At 39.4% G+C, this 18,834-nt stretch overlaps 1 long non-coding RNA gene across 2 annotated transcripts in view; it reads right to left on the reverse strand.

Moving 5' to 3' along the window:
• Positions 1–602: 602 nt before the first annotated feature.
• LOC119253385 (uncharacterized) overlaps positions 603–18,834 on the reverse strand; it is a 34,258-nt gene continuing 16,026 nt past the window's right edge. Inside the window, exon 3 of one of the 2 annotated variants that reach the window (XR_005127063.2) lies at positions 603–784. This is a non-coding gene — a long non-coding RNA (uncharacterized LOC119253385). Of the gene's footprint in view, positions 785–15,579; positions 16,493–18,834 lie in introns of those variants that run through there. The other variant, XR_005127062.2, reaches the window with a different exon arrangement.

Genomic DNA, 18,834 nt, shown 5'->3' on the forward strand with positions numbered 1-18,834 from the left:
AACTAGGATGTAGCTGGATGCTCATTGAAGGACACTGGTATACCCCATGAACATGCAGAGGCTCTCCAGGGCTCCTCCTACCTCATGTACAAGCCTATTGGAGTCTCAGCTTGGGGCCCAACCAAGGCATTACCTATGCCATTAACTTCTGTTTCCTAATAATTTCAAGAATAAATGAATAAATGTCATTCTTTTTAAGGCTCTGATTCTTCTTCATGACACCTTTACACACACACACACACACACACACATACACACACACACCCCTGAAGCTCCTACTGTCTGTTTTCTTGTTTACTAGTTTTCAAATCAGTGAGAGAAGAAATCTGATGGACCCAGTTTATCTTTTAGTGCAGGTTGATGATCAGACAATTGCTGTCTTGGGTGGGTCTAACCCCTAATCCAATCAATTGTTATCAAGGGGGGTTGGGAAAGGGGACGGATGTCATAAGGAACAATTCATCAATTCATGGTCACCCAGGTCTTTCCCTTCAGCTGCTGTTGTGGGAGGCTGTAAGGGGCAGGAAGACCACAGTGCAGGTTTTCTGATCCAGCAGACCGGGTCAAGGAGGAGTCAGAGTCCTCAGTGGTTATTTGCAGGTCTTTTATTGGGATTTAGCAGGTACATGGCAGGCAGGGGTCCTGGGGAGCCGGGAGGCTGGCAGTCCTCCCAGCCCCCAGCAAATCTTCACTCTATCTGGGCTCTCTGGCGTGCTCTCTGCTTCTCTTCTTCTTTCGGCTTCCGTTCGTTCTCGGCTTCTATTGGTGTCCCCGTGACGCCGCCCTTAAAAAAAAGCACAGTCTTAGCCCAGGTGAATTCCATCTACCTCTGCCCACACCCTACTCCAGGTGCCCTCCATCAGGCGTGCACTCAGGACCTCAAGGATCCATCATCTATCTTGATGGCGGGAGGGCAGAAAAGCCTGACATTTTTCCTTACCCTACAGAGGCATTCTTTCTTTTGAGGGCACTATAGGTGAATAAGCAGTTTCCAGTATCTCAAATACATTCAGACATCAAATGTGAGCTGTTCTCTGAAATTTTGACAAAAAGCCTCCTCACCCCACATTAAAACTTCAAATCCTGGTTTATTTTTTCTTTCTAGGGTATGACAAGTATTGTAGAGTAGAAAAGTATTTGGGGACATCTTCTACTGTCATCTAAGTCTATGTTTTTGTTGCTTAGATTACTTGCATATAGATTTAAGTGCCATCAGATTTCACACAGCTATATAATGATTCATAGCTTTAGAAGAATATTGCTATGTCCTTTTATGCTGCCTTTCATAATAAGACTTCAATTGCTCTTAAAGCACTAACTAAATCTCATTAACATTATCTCCAACACATTAATAAGAAAAAACAGGTCTGTAGAACAGTGACATTTTATGATTAAGAATACATTTATTTAAATGGTTGAGTTGCTTCCATTTGAATATTGCCCACTGCTTCCATAATAATAGCAGAAGTTTTCACAGATGCTTTTTAATGGGTTAACCCAGCTATATCTCTACTAACAGGATAAAACCTTGACTAACATGCCTTGATTTGATATGTGCTAATTGCTTATCAGAAGTGACTCAGTTGTAGCCTATCACTGCTGAAATTACTTCCAAGTAGAAAATGGGCTCTTTGGAGAGGTGCATTAATGCCACTAGGCGATATGTCACATTTAGTATTATAAAACATTGACTGTCAGGACCTGAAAGACTCAGTGCTGATCCAAAAGAATCCTATGTTCACCCAAAGAGGAAGGTGTAGACAGGACCTTGCCCCAAATATAGACTCTAATGCAACAAAATCACTTCAATCTACTATAGTTTATTCAAAATCATGAGTAACTCAAAACAACTGCTATTCTTTAGCTGCAGAGACACGTATTGTTATTCTATTGTAAAAATAACAGCTAGCCCAAACTCGGCTAATTCAAAGTTTTATGGAATGTTGTGTGCATGTGTGTGTGTTTGTGTGTGTGATAACCCTGCCAGTTTTGATCTTGAATAAATGAGGTTCTATTTTGTATCCAACCCTGTGGTGTTATGGTACCATATTTTTGCTTGAACAAGGCTCAATTTTTTTTTTCGATAATTAGTTCTATTTAGGGCTGAAATAACCCACCAGGCAACTCTGACTGGGTGACAGTTCGATGACAGAGAAGGTAGAACCAGCAAAATAGCCTCATGTGCTTCCCAAAGTGTGGTGGGGCAGGGATGCTGGGCTGGGCATCAGGGAGCCAGGACTTCTGCCTTCACTGATGGCCCCCACGGGCTGATCTTGTAAGGAAACTGCTGTGGCTTGAATAGAGACACAGGGCTGGGTGATGGTGTTAGATAGAGAGCCTTCCAACAGCAAAGGACAGGTTGAAATGAAATGAAACCAGGATTGTTATGGTAAGGACAGTGGAATGTTTTACATTTCCCTCCCTACCTATACTATCCATTCAGTGTAAGTAACTGAAAAGCCCAGGGACATTGCTAGGCCCAGTCAGATGATATGGTCTCTGGCTCTCTCAGCTCCATTTTCCTCTCTGTTAGTCTCAATTTCAAGCAAGTGTTCTCCATGTGAAGGCAAAGGGGCTCACCAGCAGCTCACGTGGTCTTCACTGCTGAACATCTCTGGGGAGGGAGAGCTGCATTTTCTCTCCTAGGATCCATATATGGGAACTTTGGTTGGTCCTACTGAGTTATGTGCCCATACCATGGCCCCTTCTTTAGGAAAGGGAGATTAAAAACCATGATTAGCACATTTCCATCTTGAAAGAAAGAGGGGTGCTGGGCACACAAAAACAGCCAAGGTCCATCTCAGTTTCCCTGAGGCCCTTTCCTAGAGCTGGGATGGATCTCATTCTGCTATGAACTCAGTTTTGTGAAAAGCCTTTTTGGAGAGGAACAGTTCTTTATTTACACAGATCTTCCAAGCACAGCCTCATATTCACTCTGCTCACTTCCAGCCTATACCCCAGCCCTTCTGCCTGTTCTTTCCTGATGTTCATAACGTCATGCCCTCTGCATGGACAGTTCTCCTAAATCTGCTGGTGTTTGTGTGTGCAGAGGGCCTTGAACAGCAGGAATAGATGGTTGCATTCAGTGCCTTCATCAATAGGGAAACACTGATCATTTTCCAACATGGGGATAAAAATGACTAGATTTTAACTTTTGGACATCAATCTAGAAGCAGTTGGGCAGCTTAGTTTCAGGGAGCAGGGACTGGTGCTGAGGGAAGGAGGTAATTGGCTTTAACTATGGAGTAGGTGGGAGGGGAAAGGGAATGGAAGAACAACTGAAAAGGGAAAAGGAGAGAACAGATGACTGGCCTGGTCTTTCAGTTCTTGGAAAATGATTTGATGTTGCGGAGCAAGAGAGAATGAAATCAATTTAAAATTTAAAAAACAATCTCATGCCTCAAGTCTTTGAATTGAGAAAAAAGGAGATTTGCATTCGATGTACAGTAGATGGTTGGAACTATGGACAATAAAATGATCTTAAAATGTGAACTGTGTCATGTCACCCTTCTGTTAAGAACCCCTTAGGAGCCCCTTCGGCATCCCACTGAGGTTAGAATAAACTCAAGCATCATGTCATTGTCTATGAGGCCTTGCATAACTGGGTCCTTCCTTTCTCTCCAACTTTATGTCATTCTCCTTTTAAACACCACCTTTCAATTTTAGTTTCTCACATGTCAAATTTCTACGCCAATTCTGCTCTAAACACCTTCGAAAACTCTAGTCCTACCTCTTCCCTTCCCTCCCACCTCTCCAGCTCTCATTTCTGTTTCCATCCTCTTAATCCTCTTAAGAACACAGAAAGAATCATCTCGCAAATGCAGGCCCTTCCATGGCCGTTATACTTCTCCACCCGGAACCGTAACAAGTTGCTGAGCAGGAAACATGCTGGTATGCAGGCACCTCCTTAGAGGCTAAGGGGCAGAGGGCTCTGGGGCCCAACCCATTACATAATAGCCTCTAGTTCTTTCTCTTTTCAGATGTGTTAAAGAATATTACACTAAAAATTGAATTTTGAAAAAAAAAAACAAAAAACAGAGTATAAAAGAATGTATCACTTGACCAAAGGATTCATCATGAGGTTTCTTAAAATAATGATTTTTTTCTAATATAGTCAAAGCTCATAATTTTGTTTTTGACAATTCAGTTCACATGTGCTCTCAAGAGTACAGCACTTGTAGAAGAGAAAGCATATATGTATTATTCCTGCATCATAGATGGTGAAATTGAGTCACAAAAGCTTGCTGAGAGTGACAAAAGACTCAAGATCAGAGTCAACTAGCGAACTGTTAGCACTAAATTTTGCTCAAATTTGAGGATTAATTCCACTTCCCCAATTTCCTCTTAAAATATAGACTAAAGACCTGCCATTGTTTTCTAATACCTACAATAGCTTTGAGCATAAGAACATTGGTGATTTTTGATTTGCCCTGGGTCGGTGCTTCCAAATACTGGCTATGTTGTTCCTTAAAGCCCTCTTCAGGCAACACTGATTGTGTGGGGCTGCTTGCCTGAGGTTATTTTTAATAGTTTGCTTGTATTTTATCCAGTGAGCAACCAGGTGGAGAGGCAGCTCTGGGACAGTTAACTTATATTTTTAGCATCATTTAAAAATGTGAACAACAAGTTTCTTTTTTTAAATAAAAAAGGAAATGAAATTAAAAACAAGACTTCAAATTAATCTGGGAGACTTGAAATGGCAAGCTTGCCCCTTGTCAATGGCGTTCCAGTTCACTAAGTCTCAACTATCACAGCAACAAGGAGGGCAAAGGAAGGAGAGAGCTTCCTCAGACCCTGAATCTCCTTGCATTTGTGGGTTTAATCTGGGCTTCATTGTTATTTTAAAGGACTTTTTACATTCACAGAATTCTGCTTTTATTCGTAGAGTTTTTCATAGATATAGATCTATTTGATGTTAAGCAAACAGCATATGATTACAATAGAGGTAATTTATAGGGAGGGAAAAACCAATCCTGAATCCTAGGTATTTAGGTAAGTATACACAGGTAAAATTGAGACCTAGAACCAAGCCCTGTCTAAATATAACTTCATCATATTTTGATTTGGTGGAAAAATTAAAGCTACTTCTCGTCCCCAAACATTTTCACACTAAGATACCCTAACCAGCCTGATTGTTCTTTTCACCTTGTCTGTCCCCCTGAGTGCACTGGGACAAGGGTGATAAATCCTACTCAGACAACTGTTGTAAAGGAAATTAAAGGCCATGTAAATCCAGGGTTTATATTAACTGCTAAGAGCTTAAGCACCAACAATCAGTAGCTACTTAGAGCTTACATGTTCCACATCACTCTCAAAACTAGAAAGGAGAAACACAAATACATACTCTTTGAACATGTAGAAATCATATACTGCTCTTGGAAATGTTTTCAGTCTACCATGGAAAAATAAAAGGACCAAAATTTTATCTTTAAACAAATTTAAGCAATTTTAAATGGATACATATTTTTTCATTAAGATGTTTTCATTTGGGGGCGGGAGGAACAATAATAATTACTGTTACTTAAGGTAGACACTGGATCAGTATTTTTTGATACATTATTTGTTTAATCTTCACAACCCTATAGAGTAGGTTTTATTCTTTCTCTTTTATAAATGAATAAATCCAGACTCAGAGCAGTTAAATATATCTAGATTTGTACAGCTACTAAATGGCCTGTTCTGTATTCAAATCCTTGCTTCTATGATTTCACATTAGTTCTCTTGGAAATGGAGTTTCAGTCTTGTGGCAAGAAAAATCACATTATTTTAATTTTAACCTTCATGGCCCAAATCTGTATCTTTATTAGTCTTCTTTTTTTAAAGGAGACTAATAAAGTTGGTCCCTAAAAAGTGCCATATTAGATGGCCATGCCACTTGTTGACCTTGAATTACACTTGACTTCAGTGTTGGTACCCCTTCTACCCCATGTGGGGAAACTGGTTCCATCCAGCTCCTTTTTCCTTTCGCATTTTCTGAAATGTCATCTCCAAAAGGTCTAGCAGATTTACATCTGTGAAAAACTGCATGCACTTTGGATTATGTAGCTAATGAATTTTTGGTAAATTTTTACTAAAATATAATATACTGTAAACGGCACAACTTGAGAGTTTACACCGCATTGAATTTTCACAAAGTGAACACACCCACATAATCACACCCAGGTAGAATAGGATATTATCAGTCAAATTAATACTTTAATTGCTAAAGGAAATAATCCTATCTCAAAGTTCATGTAAATAATCTTTTTTATAAAGGTAAAAATGCATTTAAATGTGTTTCAATATGTCCTGCTTTATGTTTTATGTATTTTGGTTTTCATTCCTGTGTTTTCTTAAACTCATGATGCATTTAAAGAGAACCTCTGATGAATAATATAGGATAAGAATGCTTCCTCTCTCATTGTAAACCCACATCAAAACGCAACACCGGGCCTCCCCGGTGGCACAGCGGTTGAGCGCTGGGTTGCGAAGCTGCCCGCAGCCTCTGCAGCGCCGGTTCGATCCCCGGCTGCTCCCCGGCCACCAGAGGAGGGTTCCACATGGCGCGCAGACCTCTCCTGCCGCCCGCTGCTCCCCTCAGCAGTGTACTTGGGTCCTTCTGCCTGCTCTGCTCCCCACTCTGGCTCTGGTGAATTCTCTCACCCTCTGGCGCTTCTGACTGTATCCAGTGCTTGTATATATAAATAAACAAATAAATCTTTAAAAAAAAAAAAAGGCTGCAAGGATGACAACACACATAATAGCAAAGTATTTGATAAATCTGTTGGCTGCAGTAATTAAAACAAAACAAAACAAAACACAAAACTCAACACCAAACAACTCTTGGACTACTTTCTCCCAGTTATTAAATGAACAGCTGTTTACGATAACTAGTAGTCACATTTTATAAATTTTAAAATTTGTTTACCTTCAATGAGCAAAAATCCTGTATGAAGACTTTTCCCTTTTTGCTCACTAGTGGGTTCTAGTTCCGTATTGAGGGGAAGAAAGTTCCTAGTGTAAGCCTATTGCTTCTATATGCTCTGAATATGGAGTAGTAGAGGTAACCCTCAATCTGTTTCACTTTTGTCTCCATCCTTTATTGTTAGCTTATCGGTCATGGCAGATCGATATTGCATACTACATACAATATTACATACATACAATGCAATACATACGATATTGCATACTACAGAATGTGAGGCAGGAGCACTTATGTGTGCAGACCACACACACGTAAAGTGCGTCTCTTGTGTTTCTGTGATGAGTCACACAAGATGTTACAGATGGTGCAGAGCGATGCTTCAAGATGTGAAAAAATACTGATGGGACTGAGGTAGATTAATCTATTCAGGGTATTGGGGAGAATGGATGAGTTCATTCAGGTAGTGTTTTTGGACAAAACTGTCCCAAGTTCTAATGGTAGCACTTTGTGTTGGATGGTCTTAAAGGAGATTCATTGTTTCTTGCCAAATAGTTTCTTTTAACAGACAATTTTTAATTTTTTAGGACTTAGACATAGAGTGTAATATTATAAAGTCCCCTGAATGTGCTCTCCTGGAAGTCATAATAAAAATGCAGATGCCTGGGCCCTAGTCAAAATAACAGATGAAGAATCTTTGAAGTTGCAACCTAGCTATTTGTTTTGAGAAGTTCCCCTTGATCATTTTCCTCTTTTAATTTAAATTTAATTTTTAATTTAATTTTTCCAGTTTCATTGAGATATAACTGATGCATAACATTGTATTAGTTTAAGGTGTTCAGTATGACTTGACATATTTATATATTGAGAAATGATTATCACTCTCAGTTAATATCCATCACTTCACATACTTACATTTTTTAATGATGAAAACTTTTTAAGACCCGCTTGTGTTTTGTACATGTTGTTTTATATATACTGGGCACAACTTATTCTAATTTCTATGTAACTTTGTATACTGCTTAGAATGTTTCTTTTTTTTGTTATACTATACAATAAGCTTGGTTTTTCAGTAGCAATAAACTCTTAGTGAAAGTAGTTTTGTGTTGAAACCAAGTTTATCGATGTTATAAAAGCTGCAGTGGTTGCTAAGAGAAACTGATGCTTTGTTCCCATAGGAACTGTTGTTTCAAAATGAGAGATATAGAATCTCTAGATTTAGAGGATAAAACTTAGGATAGGAAGGATTTCATCCTTCCTGGAAAAATGTGAAAATTACTGTCCTCTAATGAAAAGTATGGCTATGTGTTTGCAATCTTCCAAATATTCTAGATGGCCATTGGATTTTCTTTTTGCTTCCTTTGTACTGATGGGGATGCATGGTGATCATGACAGGAGAGAAATGGAAATGGAACTAGCTGCTGCTGGTCACTCCTGGAGCAGAGAAGCTGGCAGGAAAGGCAAATGGTGGTCCGGCTCCCTTATAAGAAAAGTGAGTAAAGGAAAGGGACTTTTACACAAAGCGCTCTGCAGTATTTAGCTACCAACATAACTTTTCCATCCTGGACACTAGCCCTTATCTTGAAAGGAATTGATTTTGAGCAAACAAAGCAAAAAATCCGACCTGCTGCTGCTGAAAAACCAAGGCTCAGAATGAGGTAGAATTGGTCACAACTGTAGCTGGTGAAGGCAGTGACTAAGGCAGTGACTATCAACTGGTGGCTGGCACCATTCCCCGAGCCGCACTCGTCTGTCTTGCCCTGGGCATCGGAGTAACTGCAGCACGTTCCCTGCCTGACTTCTCCATTCCTCTAATGGTGTTCCCGTGTCTCATAAAAACCTAGTTGAACTCTGGTAATAGTCCGAGTCTGCTTCTGAAAGTGCACAGACTAAAACACATCCTGAAAATCTCAAAGAAAGATGAGAATAAATATACTGAATGGTGAATTATCACTGAAGCAGATGTGTACAAACACTCTCACGCAATCATGTGTCTATTCGGACGCGATGTGCTCCTTCCCCAGTAATTAGAGATATGTTAACCATGTTTTTTTGGGAGTGCTGCCCACTGACAGCTCTCACTGGTGGCACTGCTGCAGGAATAAATAGCATTCCCTGAAGAAAGCTCCTTCCCTCAACTCATATCTCCTTTGTGGGGTAGGGGGCCTCCATCTGATGAAGGATGGAAGTGGGGTCCTAAAGACCTAGTTTGATCAACACATCCCCACAGCTCTAAAGAATTGTCCCATCTTCAGAGCTGCCCCTAGGTCAGGTGAGGCTTTCCATTGTGACTCCACCAAGACTTGACTTCTTCCTCTGCCCAACCCTGCTCCAACACTTTTCCTGATCAAGTGATCCCAGGACCAGCCCCAGAGACCTCTGGCAAGCTAATCTCTATCTGAGGATTTGTTTCTCTGGGAACTCAACCTGTGATCCTATTGATGAGCACCACCTGTGTGTGCAGCTAGACACTACTCTAGGTGGTGAGGGAATCAGTGGAGCTCAAGTCAGTGTTGTGCTCTTCTATTTTATTTGGAAAGAATTACCATTCCAGAGAAGGGCTGTGATTAGGGAGATTGACAAATTCTAAGACCTGCAAGTTGGAGACTGGGAAGAACACAGGTTTTATTTAGTTCAAAGGCAAAATAAAGCTGGCTCCCTTACTGGTGCTGATGGCAGAAGAAAGGAGGAGAAGCTCAGTCCATGAATTCAACTAACTAGATGAGGCTACCCATATTAGGGAGGGCATCAGCTTTACTCAGTCTACTGATTTAAATGTTAATCTCATCCAAAAACATCTTCACAGGAACATTCAGAATAGTGTTTGATCAGTTATCTGGACCCCACTATGTCCCAGTTAAGTTGACATAGAAAATCAAGACTTTTGGATAGCTTGGATAGTTTCCAAATTTTTGCTATCACAAATAGTACTATAATAAGTAAACTTATATAAAATATATAATCTCATAAATTTGTAGTTGTGCCTATCTAGAATATAAATTCCCCAAAGTGCCATTAATGAGCCAAAACAAATTGTTTTGCTTGGGATTGCCATCTTGCCATCCATGAGATTTATGTAATCTGCAGTCCCACTAGCATATATAAGTGGTTGTGTCCTCACAGCCCTGTCAACAATTATAATATCAAACTTTGGGAATTTTTTTTTACAAGTTTAGAGTAGCTTTAATTTGAACAACTCTATACAAGTGAGGTTGCATGTCTTTTCATGTTTTAGGGACCATTTATACCTATTACGCTGCAAATTTTCTGTTGACATCTTTAGTTTCTACTGGGATCATTTTCAATTTCTAAGGCACATTAAACATTAAAGGACTTGGCCCATTTTGATTTTGGTTGCAAATATTTTGTTAGTTTGTCATTTGTGTTTTGTGCTTATGTTATTTTTATGTCAATTTTTTCTTCTATAACTTCTATATTTTGAACCATGACTAGAAAAGCCTTTGAGGGGCTCTTAAGATGGAGAATTCAGGGCCCATAGTCACACCCTGAATCTTTTTTTAAATTCTTTTTCAGAAAGTGTATTTTTGTCAATTTATTTTTTTACATTATTGTTAATTTTTAGACAGTATTTGATTTCTCTCCTCAGGTGTAGTCCCATAATTCTCCCATCACCCTAGGCCCTGTGATCCATCTCCATTGTCCCTTGTGCTCTTCCCTCCCCTGTTTTTATCCTTCTTCTTCTCTACTCCCTGCTGTATGCCTCAACTCTTTGGTAAGCTTGCAAGTTTTGTCTTTTTCCTATCCCTTTGTTTAGTTTCTCTGTATTCCACCTATAGGTGTAACCATTCGATATTTATCTTTTTCCTTCTGATTTATGTTGCTTAACATTATCCCTTCCAGCTCCATCTATGTTGTTGGAAATGGCACAAGTTTATCTTTTTTGATCACTGAGTAGTATTCTCCTGTGTATGTATACCACATATTTTGATCCATTCCTCTGTTTGGGGGCATTTAGCTTGTTTCCATAACTTGGATGTTGTAAATAGATGTGTACTAACCATAGGCATGCAGGATTCCTTTCCAATTAGTGTTTTTGTGTTTTTTGAGTAGGGTCCCAGCAGTGGAATTACTGGATCACATGGATCACATATTTTGCCTCCACACAGCTTTCCATTGTGGCTGGACCAGTTTGCATTCCTACCAGCAGAATAAGAACCTTCCTTTTTCTCCAAATCCTCACCAGCATTTGTTGTTTCTAGATTTTTAAATATGGGTCATTCTTACAGGTATGAGGTAGCATCTTATTGTGGTTTTGATTTGCATTTTCCTGATAATAAGTGATACTGAACATTTTTTCATATGCCTGTTGGCCATTTGCATTTCTTTTTTGGAGAAGTATCTTTTTAGGTCTTCTGCCCATTTTTTGATTGTGCTGTTTGCTTTATTTTTATTGAGTTGTGTAAGCTTTTTGTAGATCTTTGATATCAGTCCCTTATCAGTTGTATGGTATGCAAATATTTTCTGCCATTAATAGGTGTCTTTTCATTTTGGTTGTACATACACTTTTTTCTTTAGTTTTATATTTTTTTACATCATTTTTCATTTTTGTACAATGTATGCATTTTCGTTTTGGTTATAGTTCCCATACAATTCCCACCTCCCCTTATTTTGACTGTAATCCCTCCTATTCCCTTCCCTCCCGCAGTGTGTCTCTGGTTTATAGTTGCTTGTTGCTTGTTGGTTTTGATTTTTACTTTATTATAATTAGTCTTTTTCCTGGTCCCTTATTTAGGTTTTCTAGATTCCTGCTATGAGTGAGACCATCCGGTATTTTTCTTTTTCTTTCTGCCTTATTTCGCTGAGCATGATCCCTTCCAGCTCCATCCATGTTGCTGCAAATTGCATGAGTTTATCTTTTTTGATTGCTGAGTAATATTTCATTGTGTATATGTACATAAGCTTCTTATTTTGATATAGCCCCAGCTGTTTATCTTCTCCTTTATTTTCCTTGCTTCTGGGGATGAATCCTCAAAGATATTTCTGAGGTTTATGTCTTTCAGTGTTTTGCCTCTGTTTTCGTCTATTCATTTTATGGTTTCAGGTCTTACATTCAAGTCTTTTATCATTTTGAGTTGATTTTTATGTATACACCCCAACTCTTTGCTTAGTGCCACAGAAAATGTGCTAACTATTTGAGGTAGCTCCCATGAAAAATGAAAATGTACATAAACTAGACCAAAATGAGAAAGAAAACTTAAAATAGATTCTGTCCCAATGGAAACATTAAACATGAGGTAAAACAAACACATTCAGAGACTTATATACAATCAAAATAACTGTAGCTTCTGGACTTGAGAAATATAATCTCATTGGGAGCAAAAGTTAATGGTTTGTTACACTATCTTCATCTGAACTAGGACATCCTGGACATAAGTTTTGATAAATGCAATCTGACTAATTTAAAATTGATTTTAAAATCTTGCTATTTCATCTTCACAAATTGAAAAGCAGGTTTGCTTATACTGGTAGCCTTTTATGGTACTTGAGTAGTGGTCTGACTACTTTTGGAAATGAATAATGGATTAAAAGTACACTTTGCAGTTTACATTAGTTACTTTTATAATGCAAAATAGAAGCATGATAATGTACTATTCAGCATGCTTTAATATGATTTATACATAGCTACACAGCATAAGTAATTCATTATGCCCTTCACAGTACATTTCCTGAGTACAGAAGCTCATGTTTACCAGTATTTCATCTTATAATCAGTTTGCCTAATAGAGGGAGTCTGGGACCATGAGTAAGGAGTCTGCACTCTGCTTGGCACCTGACTCATCTAATGACCACAGGCAATACACTTCTGGGTCTGAGGTCGGGTGTTTAAGGGGGTGAGTGCATAGTACCTTATGGATTCAGCTCAGAGGAAGGGTCTGTGGACTAATTACTTTAAGACTGTAAATAAATGGCTTTAAATTCTAGAATAAAATAGACTTCACAGTAGAATTATTATTATTCCAGGAATTATCCTACTTTTGGAAATAACACACTGCAATGGTCATTTAATCAGACAACAGTTCTTTGGTGTGCATTTGGAAATAAATCCTCTACTGTTTCATAAACAGCACATTGTCACATATTGTATTTTTCTATTTGCAAAGTATGGATTTACTGGTCAGAATAAATGACAGCTCTCCAAGTCTGCTGTCTTTAAAGCCACTGCATTCCATTTTTGGAACGTATACAGATTTGACTGAAGGTTGGGCACTGGAAGTGGGGGAGAGACTCTAAGAAGTGGACCTACCCCTAACATTTGTGGGGCCTGGAATAAGAGTATAAATGAAAGTCCACATACCGTATGTTTAAATATTTAAATGGCATAGATCAAGCTAACAGACTGTTAAATAAAATATGTTCTATTCTTTTACCTTGACCAATTTTTCTTTATAATGATCTGGATGGTCAGGTTGGAATTTGAGATTTCTCTGAAGGTCCCAGAAAATTTATAAATCACATTTCTTTCTCTTTTCCCCTATTGACTGATATCAGTATGATATAACCTACAGTCTCTAGAGCAGAATTTGAAAATACACATCCTTAAGGTATGTTTCAAGCACTGTACCTATTTATGATATGCAAATGATGCTTCATTTTTTGAGAATGCTGATGACTGTCTCTATGAAGTGGGAATCTATTAGAATAACTGAAACTTCAAAATAGTGAGATCTGTGGCAGTGATAAATACTTTGACACAATTTGATTTCTTTGACAATCTACATTTTGACCTGGTCTATTTAAATTCTGCTGGGAACATAATTTTCACATCAAACTTCTATTGTGAATTGTAGAATGAATAAAATATGCAGGTTTTGCACACAAACTTTATTTTTTGCCTGACACATAAACCATTATTTTAGATTCAAAGAAATCTATTGGTCAAATAGGTCTAATAATGGGAATGATATAATAGAAACATTTATATCCTTAAAGAATGCACCTTAAGCAGTTTTATTTTATAGCCTATATTTTTATTTTTGCTTGGGTATACAATTCTTGTTTGTCAAGACTCCACTTTCTTTGTTAAAATGTAAAATGCATATTGGGCAAATGCTCCAGGGCAATTTGCATAAAAAGTGATGACAAAGAGCAATTAGTACTTCATTATTATGCAGTGAAATGCTACTTTGCTCAAAAGTGACTGTAGTTTCTCCCCCCCAACCCCCTTATAAATCTGGTACAGCATTGTTCTAAAAATAGTACTTAAGAAACCTCTGTTTGTAAATCAGTGTCTTTGACTTCCCACTAGAAATTCAAGGAGGGAAAATGCAAGCACTAAATAAAGTTATTACCCCAGATCTTTGTAATGAATAACAAGCTCCAGAATTCTGTTAGATAAGACAGGTCAGAAGATTTTAATGTCTCATCAAATTAGATCCATATCTTATTTTACCCCTTGGGATCAGCTTTCAAAGCACAGTCAAATCATTCGCTTATAGAAGCATCCCCTTCCCACCAACACACTCTCTCAAACATACCCAGAAATAGGGTCATGCCACACACAGCTACACTACAGAGAACAAACAGTCCCAAGGTATCTCTAGTTAGGAAGGCTTGATTTTTGAGTACAGTTTTCATTACCATGAAATTCCTTTAGGGTAAAAAAAGGATTGCATCAAAGAAGCAGTGTGGGGAGGCAGAGTCTGTAAAAGTCCACCCCATCACCTGTGCTACCAGACTCTGCCTGTCTTTAATTTGCCAGGAAGTGCATATTTTTATCTTCTTTGGGTTTTTGTTTCTCTTGTTGAGCCAACATATTATCTAAAGCTCTGTAAGCCAAAATGTTCCAACACTGTGTGTGTTTGTATATAAATATGTGTGTGTGTGGGGGGGGGTGTGTGTGTGAGAGAGAGATAGACAGAGAGACAGAAACAGAGAGAGACAGACAGAGAGAGAGAGACAAAGAGACAGAGAATGAGCGACAGAGAGAGAGCGAGCACTTAGTATTTGGATATTGGGGGGATGAGAAGGAAACATGGGATACTAGCAAAACTTTGGAAATGACCCTGTGAGGCTGGAAATGGACATGGATTGCAGTATTTTTCTTTGGAAGTATCAAAGAGGGCTTAGGGAGAGGGGAGAAAGAGAAGGGAGTGAGGGTGGGAGCTTAGTAAACACCTTATTAATTTGGGAGGCAGATGCCTTATCCATTAGGCCCACTGGGGCTTTTCATACCTTATTAATTTGGGTCTTGCCCTGCATTACCCTCTGTGGGCCAGGCCAGATCTATGCAATTCCTGCAACCACATCCCCAGCTGCCAGTTCCAAGATGGCTGACATACCTCCTTTGCTTGTATCATGAGGGGGTCTCTCAATCCTTATCAAGCTGGGTGAGTTTAAAGTATTTGCATCATCTGCAATTTAGGTTCAGGGTCTCAAAATCGTGTGGGTGTGGTATGTCTCCAAGAAAGAAAGGATGAGTGTAGGTTCTCTGGTACCTTGCTTTATAAGCGTAAGTAACTTGTGTACCTGAAAGTCCTCATCCAGAGCACATTTCATTTACTGTTCCTATTCTCAGGTCAGTGAAAAGATGGTGAAGTCATGTACCTTATACCATTTCAGGGATGCATTGTCTAACTTGGAGGTAATGTATGATCATTTTAGGTACCACCACAGATTCATTAGTCATATAATTTTCTATGAATTTTTAATGCATCCAAGTTCCTATGTATTTAACATACAATGCAATTGATCAGAAGGCTTCATAAAACTATGAAGAGTGACTCTGAAGTATTCTTCTGTGGCATTCTATTTTATTAACCAGCTCATGAGACTGTACTGCTCCGTCCAGTTGGAATTTCTGCTTTGACTTTCCATATCTCAGATGTTCCCACAATTAGGATGGCTTTTCTTGAAGGAAGTTCCTAACCTGAAGTCCCTAACTTGAAGTGTCCAAGCCAGCTCCCATTTTTTCTCTTCATGGTACTATCTTACTTCCTAGTTAGCCTGTTAAGTTTGATCAGTTATTCAGAAGAGTCCCAGCACTCACTTCTAGGGGATCCTCCTAGACCCAAGGTGGGGGCTAGTTGAGAAGAGTGGCCTGGTCAGCACATGTAGCCACCAACACTGACAAGGTACCAGTCATTTCTTTTGTGAGATTGCATGGCTTTGTGCCTCTACAATAGTGCTGCCATACTGATGTGGGGGATCTCGCATTCACAAGGGATAAAGACCCAAGAATTTTCACACTGGGCAATAAACAAACACCCATGATTCTAAACCTTCATCAGTAAATCACTATGCCTCACATGGCCCAATTTTTTAATAAAATCATTTATGTAAATAAGGCCCCTCAAAATATATTTGTCTAGGGCTCACACTTTCCAGGGATATTCCTGCCCTGGGGAATCATAGTAGGTTCTTGAACAGAGGCTGATATAGAACAGGGACTTGGAGCAGGGAGAAATCTGCAGCATTAACAAGGCTAAAAGGAGCCCATGTAGTGAACTGAAGGTACTTGAGGCTGAGATCATGGAATCTGGGTTCTCATCCTGGCTCTGCCACTTTCCTGCTGTGTTCTTGATCTGATCTCTTAATCTCTTTCTGTTCCAATCTCCTCCTCTGTAGAGTGATCTGGAAAATCAATAGGACTGTCTTAGACAGTGATTCCTAAACTGTCAGAAGACACAGAAAAGCCACTGGGGAAAAAATACTACTTCTAGGCACATTCCCCCATTTTTCAGATTTAGTAAGTCTGGGGTGGGCTTTGGAAATCTGTATTTTTTAAAAGCTACCAGCAGATTTTGCTATGCAGCAAGGACTGCTCCTCATTTCTCTTGGGAATATCCTGTTTCTAACTTTTGAGACTCTAATACAGGGCTGAGGCGATGGCGGTCTCTATGTAGTACAGATGGAGTCTATGGAGAAGTTAAGAAATATTTTGATGTAATGCCAGGGCTGATAAAAATGATGACTCATTTGTGTCACTAGGAGCCAGATACCCATTCTAAATGCTTAACACATATAGTTTCATCCTCACATCCACCCACTATGATTTTACAATCCCCAGATGAAGAAATGGAATTAAAGAAGGGTTGACTAACTGGTCATGGTTAAATGCTAATTGTGGCAACTTGGGTAGAGGAACTGAAGAAGTGGAAGGAGTCACAGCTGTCTCCATGTTTTTAAGACTGGAGGACAGGGAACACAGTTTGGATGGTTTTGTGGTTTATTTATTTGTATTGGTTTGTTTTCTTACTGGTTTTGGTGGTGGAAATGATGAGTATCTAATGAACTGCAACTAGTGATAGAAATGTGCTGGAGAGACTTGAAAATAACTCCTTGGAGAACAGATGCGCAGTTGGGCTAGAAGATTATGGATCTGGGAATCATCAGAGATGAGAGGTGTACAGTGATGTGGGTGGGAGAGACTGCTAACCTCCTGAATGGAGTGAGCAGTATGTCCTAAGAGTACCAGCCTGGGAGGGAGAACTGGGTGGGCAAACCTCCAGCATCAATTCAGCATCTAAAATCCCCAGCCACTTTTGAAGAGCTGTTCTATTATATAGTTTGGTCAGCAAGTCAGCTCCATATTTTCATCTACCAGAATGTTCAGATCAATACTCCCAGTCCTCATGATTTACTGAACCTGAATTTCTCTAACTGCTCCATTAACTCTTTGGAAAGGTTTCTCCCTCTGTTAGCACTGGATCATGATTTTCCATAAAATTTGCCCTTGAGCAAGCAATTCTCTCATCATTCTCACTAGGGAAATTGTCTTACATTTTTGCTCTCCCTCTCCATCCTTCCTCACTTTCTTAAGAGCACTGTTTCATGAACCTGCATTTTGCCTGCTAATTAGTGTTTTTGAATAAACACTTGCTATTGAGCTTGGAATCTGTGGGTTTTTTTTTGCTCATTCCAGTTAGTGAGTTCCTAATCCTTTATGTCAGTTAACATTTCCCCAACTTGGTTATTAAATTTAGGGTCCTATTGTCCCTCTGTTTGTGCAGTAGAGGCATTTTGGCATTAACGAGCTTGGTGCTGTGGCCCCCGTCTCTGCGTGCCCAGTCCTGTATTCATGTTCATGCTGTTGTTTCCCTACATGCTGGGCACAGATGGGTCTGGTGGCCAGAAAGATTATTTTAAAAGGTGAATTCACTCACAATGTGCCTCTTTGTTCCAGAGAATATTTTGTTCCTCTGATCCTCAGCTTCAGCACCATGAAAAAGCATTTGTCAAGCCCCTAATTGCCCAGAGTGCTACACTAAGCCCTCTATAAAGAGAGTTTCACTGCCACGGCAGGGCCAAGTGTGACAGAGCCAGTTCTGGGTGCAGAGGAAATTGCTGTGGCTTTAGCCCTCATCCACAGGCCTGCAATTTGACAAAAAAGTGATGTGATTTCCTCAGTGACGCCGAGTCCCTGATGGGAGCTGCAGGACATGCAGCAGAGGTGATGGTATAGTTAGATACCCCCAGAAATGAGGAAAGGGGAGCAAGCTATTTTATCCTCAGGAAGCCTGAAGGATGTGCTCCTGAGAGGAAACAACATCAGCAAGTGGCATCCTCTTCAATGGTTTGCCAGAAAGGGGACAATTGTCCCTGGTAGGCTTAGCATTTAGATATGAGCGAGCCAGCTAGGAGCCAATAATTGAGCTTGGGACAACACAAACACATGAATAAGCTTATAATGCATGATCACATAAAAGACTTATACAAAGAAGTACTCCAGCTGAGGTGCAAGGGACGCAGTGTGTGTGTGTGTGTGTGTGTGTGTGTGTGTGTGAGAGAGAGAGAGAGAGAGAGAGAGAGAGAGAGAGAATGTGAGTGTGTGTAGTGCAGAACACACACAATTGGTAATATATTGAGGGGCTTAGTCCATAATGTATTCAGGACAGTGTCTAACCTATAGGGAACTCTATATATGAGCCTGTTTGGTAAGAAAGTAAATTAATTAATTAATTAATTGTTCCACA

The sequence above is a fragment of the Talpa occidentalis genome, unplaced genomic scaffold (assembly GCF_014898055.3).
Source record: "Talpa occidentalis isolate TD23 unplaced genomic scaffold, MPIMG_talOcc4v2.1 talOcc4.2, whole genome shotgun sequence".
Classification (NCBI taxonomy): domain Eukaryota; kingdom Metazoa; phylum Chordata; class Mammalia; order Eulipotyphla; family Talpidae; genus Talpa; species Talpa occidentalis.